This window comes from Somniosus microcephalus, chromosome 1 (assembly GCF_052327205.1).
Source record: "Somniosus microcephalus isolate GS21.2 chromosome 1, FLI_Smic_1.0, whole genome shotgun sequence".
NCBI lineage: Eukaryota > Metazoa > Chordata > Chondrichthyes > Squaliformes > Somniosidae > Somniosus > Somniosus microcephalus.
The window spans coordinates 282373061-282382335 of NC_140987.1; positions in this window are offsets into that span (position 1 = coordinate 282373061).

The following is a 9275-nucleotide window of genomic DNA, read 5'->3' on the forward strand; positions in this document are numbered from 1 at the left end:
CTCTCTTTATACTACCGCTGCCGCCTCGCCGCTCCTCCCAGGTCCGCTCTACTGCTGCTGCTGCTGCTGCTGTGGGGCCTACCTGCGCCTCGGGCTCTCTTTATACCACCGCTGCTGCCTCGCTGCTCCTCCCAAGCCCGCTCTACCGCCGCTGCTGCTGCTGCTGTGGGGCCTACCTGCGCCTCGGGCTCTCTTTATACCATCGCTGCTGCCTCGCCACTCCTCCCAGGTCCACTCTGCCGCCGCTGCTGCTTCTGCCGTGACCTCTTGCATCTCCTTGCAATCCCTCAAGATCATCTCCAGAATGCTGTTCCACAGGTCGACCACCCTCTGAGAAAAATAAGAATTCTGCAAATCCAACCTCACTCCCTCCTTTCTCAATGTAAATATGTGGCCCATAGTTCGACGCGGCCACAACACCTCAAACAATATATCCACTTATATGTTATTGATGCCTTTTCCCTCTAAGTCCAGGCCTTTCCAGCAAATAAAAACTTATTGCATAGTTTATCTCCATAGCTCAATGTCATTAGGCCAGAGATCTTCCTGTCTAAAAGATTATTACTCATTTTATAAGCCTTGAAATTCCTTTTCTTGAGCACAGGTTGCCTAACAGCCTCTACAATGTGGCTTTCTCTCATCCTACATATATAAGGCTGTCAATAATTTTTTTTTTTTTTTTAAAGAGTGTCCCATTTCCTTTGTGTGTTGCAATAATCCTCACCAAGCTCCCTCTCCCATTTAACTGCTACTAGGTCTCTTCTTCATTTCCATAAACCAAGCCTTTTTGAAAATGCAGCACCAGCCAACTATTATCCCTAAACTTGCTGCAGCCCCATATTTTAAATCTTATGATGGAGAATCAGAAAGGTGCTTCCCAATTGGTAAGTCACCTTTAATCTGTGGCTCATTACTGAACACTAAGGCCACAATATTTACTCGAGGTCGGGAAGAGAGCAAGGTGGGGCGGAACTGGGGTGGGGAGGATTTCCAATGGGAAACTTGGAAGAATCAGTTTCCGAGACGTCCTGCAGAAATTAACTGCAGGACATCTTTTAAATTTTTCAGCAGGTTTCCCACCCGACAGTCAGATTGATAGGCTAGCTGCCTGTTGGGCAGGAAAGCAGCCAGGGAGCGGATAGGGGAAGCAGACATCAGGTAAGTCTGACATTGCAGGGGTCTAACATTGCAGGGTAGGAGTGGGGGGGGGGGGGGCGTTGGGGGCTGAACATCACGGGGGATGGGGAGGTTCGGACATCGCGCGGGGTGGGGGGGAGGTTTGGACATCCCGGGGGTGCAGAGATCGGCCGATTTCAAGGGTCCGATCGCATGGAGGTAAGCTTGTTGTGCCTGGGGGATACGCTCCTGCTCCTGCTCCTGCTCCTGCTCCTGCTCCTCCTCCTCCTCCTCCTCCTCCCCCCCCATAAGCAGTGCAATAAAGGCACTTACCTCATGGATCCGGCCCTTCTCGCTTCCTTTTATCTGCCAGAATTCCTGAGAGCGGATTGGTTGTCCGCTCCCCCAATCCGCCTCCATTAAAACCCGAAGTGGGTGGGTTGGAGGCAGGTTGGGATCACGTTTGAGAGTTTTAAAATTTTTACCCAACACACCCATCCTTGGAGATTAAAATTTCCTGCTAAGTCTAAGATTTCAGCCCCAAACTTCCTCGTGGGTTCCGCCAGATTCTTGCCATAACTCTGGTGGAAGGCTGGTGGAACCTACCAGAAAAAGGCAGGGGACCGAGTTATGTCAGGTCCTCACCTACTGCAGGAGTTCCCAGTCAGCCTTGTGAGGGGTGCTACTTCTGCCCGTCCTTTACGTGGCCAGTAACAATGGCCGAATCTGGGGGGGGGCAAGGAGTCCCTATGCCAGGAGTACCCACTTCTTTGGCTCAGAAGATCAGCTTAACACTGGAGGCCAGTAGATCCAAAGAGGTGAGGCATGGCGGACAGCAAAAGGGTGCAAGTTGGCCTTACTGTGGGGCCTCCAGACAGGGGAAGCAACCTGGACCCTGAAGAAGAGGTTGGCAACTTTAAAAAAAAATGGGATTAGCTCCCTTCTACAGGGAGCTGATGGGATCTGACAGCAGTGGGGGTGGGGTTGGAGGATTGGCAGTCCTAGGCATTCCTTTCAATGGTGGAAAGACGGCGAATGTTCCAACCACATGGGGCAGGCGGATGCCAGAGATGTGCCCATAGTGGCACATCATTCCCCTAGCCCGTGCTAATTAGCTGCTCTCCCGCTGACCATTCAAACTCCTGTGGGTCAGCGCTGGAGGGTACCAATGGGCATGATCTTGGTGTAAGAGTCCAGAAGAGGAAAGCATCCAAGGACACGAAGTGGATAAGGTTGACAGAAATTGAAACATGAAGAGGATGCAAAGGATGGCCTGTTGCAATCTTCCAAGAGCCATTTGTGGCAATCTGATGTAGGACAATTTCTCTTGACTGCCACAGCTGCCCACTGCATAAAAAGTCCTGTCTACATCTTTTCCATTACCAGCACAAAAATGCCATCATCGACTGACCCTTCTCAACTCACACAGCTTCTGACTGTGTCACTTCATCCACGGCATTTCAAAACCTTGCACGAAAATTCATGGCTCTTCCAGTGTTCTCCCACCCTAACTTTGGCAGGAGTTCACCAGAAGGGCCAGAAACCAGGCCGGCACATGAATATGCTGGGTCCTGGCCTAGCACTGATGTTTCCTGGACGATCTGTTGGAGTTGGAGCCTCTGCCTGCTCCAAACATGGTGATTCAGTGAAGGGGGTGTGGTGGGGGTGGGGGTGCAGCGGACTCCTAACATTAGAATTCCTGCATTTTGATCTTTCATTAACCCGGCATTCTGGCAACCCAGGGGCAAAAATTGGGACCACCTGGGGGTCCAGGCCAGAATTGTGGCCTTGAGCCCTGAAGGTTTTCCAACAATTTTGTAACATTTTTAAAACAGCCCCCTTGCAAGGGGGCAGCTAAAAGAGCAACACCTCCCCCCCACTTTCCCCAGTGTATGAGGTGGCTGGCTGCAGTGCTTCATTGTGAGCATCCTGGGATTTAGCTGGTGCTTGTCTCCTGGTAGCTAAGACCTAAGATGGACCAGCTGCAGGCTGCAGCTCTTCTGCTGCTGCAGGCTGCAGCTCTTCTGCTGCTGCATGAGCAGCCTAGCTCTGTGTTTCTTCTGCCATATGTGCAGAAGTCTGAGAGGGAGGAGGATTTATAAACTACTGTCCTGTGAGCCAAACAGTCCGATTATTTAGATGGTAGGAATGGAGGCTGCCATCACCAATCAGATTGATTGGCAGCTGTTTAGAATTAGGCAGGTCATTTGGAGGGAGAAATCAGAGTGAACCAAAGACTGATTGGTCGGGTGAGCATATTCAAATTAGATGCAAATGAAGGAGGACATTTAAAGGGCCATCTTTGTCTATGCAATCACTCTTAACAAAAATTCCTTGGGGCCAGCCTTGGAGGCCACAGGCCATGCTATGCAGACATCCAACACCTGCTGCAGCCATTTTCTAACCCCCTCTAAGGCGTGCCACCCAACAGAGGCAGGAACCCTTCCTGGCGACAATATGTTAAATAACCTAAAATGGAAGATCAGCCCGGGACAGCAGCAGATCAATTGGGTTGGTAGACCTTCCACCTCACTGACTATGTGCCAGTGGAAAAATCCTGGTTAAGACATTTAAGGGGGAACCACATTGACATATACACAATGGCCCAGAACTTGGTGTCGGGGGCTTGCCGCGCGTGCAAGCCCCCGATGTGCACTCACCCTGCGTGCCGACATCTGAAACCTGGCCCGCAGTGGATTTCCTTTCAGTGGCCAGGTTCAGCTGTCGGCGCGCTGTGCTAACCTGACCCAGCTGCGTAGTTAGTGCAATGTGCCGGCTGGGATCAGGTGAGAACTGTTCAGCCAACCAGGGGAGGGGAAACTTCATTCATAAGTTTGAGAGTAAGAACTGTCAAACTCATGAGAAGTACTGCACCCCAAAACACTACTTAAACTTTAAATAAAATTTTTAAAAACATCCCAATCATTAAATTAAGTATAAATAAGTTTAAAAAAATAATTTAAACAATAATGTTTTTTTGTTTTTTTAATTTTTTTTTAATAAAAAGGGTCTAAAACCAAACTTACCTTATTGTAGATTCTTTAAAATAATAAACCTGTGGAAAAAAAAATTCTAAATTGCACTAAAACACCACTTACCTGTAAAAATAAATACTTACGTGTGCTTTTTACAAGCGTAAAGACCGGAGGCCTTTACACATGCGCAAATCCCCCAAAACAGAGGAAATCCAAGACGCACGCGCTGCCCCCTACAGCGCACGCGCTGGCCTCTTCACCTCTTGGGTAGGAGGAGAGGAAATGCCGGTTTTCAGCGCATGCGCTGTGCATGCTGAAAACCGGCATTTCCTCCGGCCAGACGCGTGAGTACCCCTTCCGTACTCACGCGTTTGGGGAGGAATTACTGCCCCATTATTAAATAGCTTAGATAGAGTTAACCCAGGATGTTTTTTGCAAAGGACAAGCTAGAAGAATAAAGGATTTAAGTTAAATTTAGTGAAATGTAATTTAAATCAAATATTCAGAAAAAATTGTTTACACGGAGGTTGTTAAATGCCTGGAATAATCTCTGAGGATGGGTAATAGAGACCAAAAACATTAGGGGCTTTCAAAATTCTACTGGATGCTAGATTGGGAGAGTTAGGGTGCTAAAAGGATGATGTTCAGTGAGATGAATAGTCTTTTTATCACACTTCCCTTTTCCTTTGTTCTTATATGATGCAGACTGCACATAAATATATGCAGTTTTAGTGCTCTGACTGCTGATAACACACCACCCTGACTCTCTTTAATGTTAGTATTGATTAGTTGAGGTTTGAACTTCTGACCTTGGCGACCAATGTGTGTCTTTCATTTCATTCAGCTCACTCCTCTAATGACTTGCACTTGCACTTTTTCAAATGGTATCTTCCTCCTGAAGTGCCTGCGTGGAGCTCTTCTGGTTATAAGTGGTTGGTGCCAAAAGTTGACTGATTCTGTCTTCCCCTCCTCTTCCAATTCAAAATCCTCCTGAGAAACCCTAATGACTTCACCTCCAGAAGAAGGATTGCTGTCTTGGGATGTTGATGAATAAGATTTGAAGGTATGTACACTGTAATAAATAAAATTTATGATTTTTGAAAGATCATCTGTGTACAGTTTTGGTCTCCTTACCTAAAGAAGGATATACTTGCCATAGAGGGAGTGCAACAAAGGTTCACCAGACTGGTTCCTGGGATGGGGGGATTGTCCTATGAGGAGAGATTGAGTAGACTAGGCCTATATTCTCTAGAGTTTAGAAGAATGAGAAGTGATCTCATTGAAACATACAACATTTTGACAGGGCTTGACAGGGTAGGTGCAGGGAGGATGTTTCCCTTGGCTGGGGAGCCTAGAACCAGGGGTCACAGTCTCAGAATAAGGGGTCGGCCATTTAGGACTGAGATGAGGAGAAATTTTTTCACTCAGAGCGTGGTGAACCTTTAGAATTCTCTACCTCAGAGGGCTGTGGAGGCTCAGTCGTTGAGTATATTCAAGACAGAGATCAATAGAATTTTGAATATTAAGGGAATCAAGGGAAATGGGGATAGTGCAGGAAAGTGGAGATGAGCTAGAAGATCAGCCATGATCTCATTGAATGGTGGAGCAGGCTCGAAGGGCCAAATGGCCTTTTCCTGCTCCTATTTCCTATGTTCTTATGTTCTTATCTATGAACTACTCATCCTTAAAGGCCACTGTGTTAAATTAGAAGTGATTTAATTTTAGTTTATGTTATGCAGATGGGAAATGATAAAGCTAAAAATAAAGGCGGTAACTTCTCAATAAGTCACTTTTAATGTAAACACATTCAGGCCAATTTTCAGAAAGAGCACACAGTGGGTGGAGTGATCAGACCGCTGCCCACCGGGACTAGCAAGGGTTAGCCCTTAGTGGGTGAGGGCAGGAAATCTGGTGGCTCCTCCACAGTTGAACCAGAAGTAAGTGTTTAAGTGGGCAATCTGCGGGTGGAGGGGACAGCAGCGGGTGGGAAGATTTTTGTGGGTTTGTTTTTGGGTGAATTGCGAGTGGCCTCCAGTGGCCTCTCCACTGACTGCTCTACATCTAGTACCAATGGGAAGAGCGCGCGCTGTTCACGCTCCACCCATTGATACATGGAAATTGCATCGAGTGGGCCTTGGGTTGACAGTGGGTGTCTTTTTTTTATAAGTTTTTATCTGCCTACTGTTCCATTTTTCCACATAAACAGGGTGGTACGCAGGTGAAAATCACCCCATTGTTTATGGATCCATCAAAGAAGGAACACGTGAAACGTCTGTCACTGCAGCATGCGTTCCTGTTATATCAGATTTCTGCACAGTCTCTGAAGCCTGCATTATGGAACAGGTGTACTTGTCATCCAGCTAAAAATGCAATTTATCTTTTAAAATGTCTATAATTAAAATGTATAATTCATGCACGGAATATTTTACAATGTGTCCTTTAACTTTCATCTGTGGATGAATTCATTAGTGGTTATCATTTACTATCTATAGCCCATGTAATTATAGCACAAAATGAATCAACAACAGGAAACTTAATTACTTCCATTTTTGTAATTTTTGAAATAAGTTGATTTTGACAATGGTTTATTGCCAAATTGATTTTCAATTAAATACAGTAATAAAACACTGATAATGTGCTTTATCATGTACTAGCTGGAGTGCCCGGCAGTGCCGAGGGTTATTTGAGGGCATGTTGTTGTTGGAAGAGAGAGAGAGAGACTGGGGGGAGAAGAGAGAGACTGGGGGGTAGAGAGCGACTGGGAGGAAGAGAGAGAAAGAGAGAGAGACTGGATGAAGAGAGAGAGAGAGAGAGAGAGACTGGGGGGAAGAGAGAGAGAGGGAGAGACTGGGGGGAAGAGAGAGAGAGAGAGATGGGGAAGAGAGAGAGAGAGACGGGGGAGAAGAGAGAGACGGGGGGGAGAAGAGAGAGACGGGGGGAGAAGAGAGAGATGGGGGGAGAAGAGAGAGACTGGGGGAGAAGAGAGAGACTGGGGGAGAAGAGAGAGACGGGGGGGAGAAGAGAGAGACAGGGGACAAGAGAGAGACTGGGGGGAAGAGAGAGACGGGGGGAGAAGAGAGAGACGGGGGGAGAAGAGAGAGACTGGGGGAGAAGAGAGAGACGGGGGGAGAAGAGAGAGACGGGGGGAGAAGAGAGAGACTGGGGGGAGAAGAGAGAGACTGGGGGAGAAGAGAGAGACGGGGGAGAAGAGAGAGACTGGGGGGAGAAGAGAGAGACGGGGGGAGAAGAGAGAGACGGGGGGAGAAGAGAGAGACTGGGGGAGAAGAGAGAGACGGGGGAGAAGAGAGAGACGGGGGAGAAGAGAGAGACGGGGGAGAAGAGAGAGACTGGGGGAGAAGAGAGAGACGGGGGAGAAGAGAGAGACGGGGGAGAAGAGAGAGACAGGGGGGAGAAGAGAGAGACTGGGGAGAAGAGAGAGACTGGGGGGAGAAGAGAGAGACGGGGGAGAAGAGAGAGACGGGGAGAAGAGAGAGACAGTGGGGAGAAGAGAGAGACTGGGGGAGAAGAGAGAGACGGGGGAGAAGAGAGAGACGGGGGAGAAGAGAGAGACTGGGGGAGAAGAGAGAGACGGGGGGAGAGAGAGACGGGGGAGAAGAGAGAGACGGGGGAGAAGAGAGAGACGGGGGAGAAGAGAGAGACAGGGGGAGAAGAGAGAGACGGGGGAGAAGAGAGAGACGGGGGAGAAGAGAGAGACGGGGGAGAAGAGAGAGACGGGGGGAGAAGAGAGAGACGGGGGGAGAAGAGAGAGACGGGGGGAGAAGAGAGAGACGGGGGAGAAGAAGAGAGAGACTGGGGGGGAGAAGAGAGAGACGGGGGGAGAAGAGAGAGACGGGGGGAGAAGAGAGAGACGGGGGAGAAGAGGGGAGAAGAGAGAGACGGGGGAGAAGAGAGAGACGGGGGGAGAAGAGAGAGACTGGGGGAGAAGAGAGAGACGGGGGAGAAGAGACAGACGGGGGGAGAAGAGAGAGACTGGGGGGGAGAAGAGAGAGATGGGGGAGAAGAGAGAGACGGGGGGAGAAGAGAGAGACGGGGGAGAAGAGAGAGACGGGGGGAGAAGAGAGAGACGGGGGAGAAGAGAAGATGGGGAGAAGAGAGACTGGGGGAGAAGAGAGAGACTGGGGGACAAGAGAGAGACAGGGGGGAGAAGAGAGAGACGGGGGGAGAAGAGAGAGACGGGGGGGAGAAGAGAGAGACTGGGGAAGAGAGAGACGGGGGGAGAAGAGAGAGACGGGGGAGAAGAGAGAGACAGGGGGGAGAATGAGAGAGACAGGGGGGAGAGAAGAGAGAGACGGGGGAGAAGAGAGAGACGGGGGGAGAAGAGACGAGACGGGGGGAGAAGAGAGAGACTGGGGGGGAGAAGAGAGAGACGGGGGGGAGAAGAGAGAGATGGGGGGAAGAGAGAGAGGGGGGGAAGAGAGAGACTGGGGGGGAGAGAGAGAGACGGGGGAGAAGAGAGAGACTGGGGGAGAAGAGAGAGACAGGAGGACAGGGAGAAGAGAGAGACAGTAGGGGAGAAGAGAGAGACTGGGGGAGAAGAGAGAGACGGGGGAGAAGAGAGAGACGGGGGGAGAAGAGAGAGACGGGGGAGAAGAGAGAGACGGGGGGAGAAGAGAGAGACGGGGGGGACGCGTGACCAGACGGGGAGGGGGAGCGCGGGGGAAGGGGGCGCAGAGGAGAGACGGGGCGTAGAAGAGAGAGAGACCGGGGGGAGGAAGAGATGAGACGGGGGGGCGAAGAGTCCGAAGCGAGGGCGAAAGACGGGGAGAGAGAGACAGGGGGGAGAAGACGAGAGACGGGGGGAGAAGAGAGAGAGACTGGGGAGAAGAGAGAGAGACGGGGGGGAGAAGAGAGAGAGACGGGGGGGGAGAGAGAGAGAGAGCGGGGGGAGAAGAGGAGAGACGGGGGGGGAGAAGAGAGAGACGGGGGGGAGAAGAGAGAGGACGGGGGGCCAGACAGAGAGAGACGGGGGGAGAAGAGAGAGACGGGGGGGAGAAGAGAGAGACAGGGGGGGAGACGAAGAGAAGAGACCGGGGGGAGAAGAGAGAGACAGGGGGGAGAGAAGAGAGAGCACGGGGGGAGAAGAGAGAGACTGGGGGAGCAAGAGAGAGACGGGGGGGAGAAGAGAGAGACGGGGGGGAGAAGAGAGAGGACGGGGGGGAGAAG